Genomic DNA, 1,208 nt, shown 5'->3' on the forward strand with positions numbered 1-1,208 from the left:
TTATAGTTTTCTTGCTATAACTTTTAAATTAGTAAGCGAATGTTAACGAAATTTGCCAAATTATCAGTAAACATTACAATGCTTTCATATGCAAAATATCAACTTTTTTATTAAGTCTTTAAGGTTTGTAAAGCAATGTTTCTCTCATGCCTTTTTTTTCTTTTCACATCTTGCCTATCTATCGTGCAAAGTAATTTTCATTTAAAGATTAAAAATACTTTTATGCATAAGGAAATTTTGAAATGTTAATTTGCGAAATCTTATAATATCTGGATAGTTATCAAACATTTCTTCCGAAAAAAACTATATTTTATCTGTAATTTTTAATTAATCTCTGTATGGGTTTGGTAGATTTGAACGATCTCACAACCACCATAAAAAATTAGGAGATAAACATAAATTATGCCTCTTGTATTCTTGAATGAACACAAAAACATAAATGTTTAGATGAAATATCTTAACATTATACATTTATATATATATATTTATTATTTTTTATTATATTGACATTTCAGCCATATCTGGCTAACAATACAGAAGTTACAATGACGTGGCTCATGTGCACTCATGTTATCGTATCAAATAACATAAAACTGACCTTTGGCCTGTACAAAGTAACTTGTCTTGGTGGTGTTTTAGTCGACTAGTATTTTGTAAAATACAGTCATATTTCAATCATTATTGCTATTTGAAATAAGTTCTTAAAGTTATTTTTCCTAAAACAGTATATAAAGAAGTAAAGCAAACAACTATCTGTTCTAGTTATGACCTTTGTACTTGGTTGCTGCTTGATGTAGATTGCTAAGTCTTTAAAAATTTTGCACATGGAGGATATGAAACAAAATATATTTAAATAACTAAAAAATCATAAATTTCTACATCAGTACCATAAAATTCAACTATAATTTATCAAACATTGTAACTAAGCTGTATTTCAGTCTAAAAAATTATGAAATTTCGAGCAGACTAAAGACACAACCTACATCATTGAAATCTTGGTTCAAAAGAAATAAATGGTGCTAGCCACATTAGAAGGACTGAGAAAACCACTAGGGGGACATTCTGAGCTTCTAACTGGTTATTCATATCGTATATAGAAGTAAGTGTATATAAGAGAGTGTTTCCAAAAATGGAAAGAGGTGGGCAGTGTGCCACTGTATTTGATTTTTTACATAAGCAATATCTTAGCAAATAAAAAAGATAAGCTT

This window comes from Limulus polyphemus, unplaced genomic scaffold (assembly GCF_000517525.1).
Source record: "Limulus polyphemus unplaced genomic scaffold, Limulus_polyphemus-2.1.2 Scaffold4162, whole genome shotgun sequence".
NCBI lineage: Eukaryota > Metazoa > Arthropoda > Merostomata > Xiphosura > Limulidae > Limulus > Limulus polyphemus.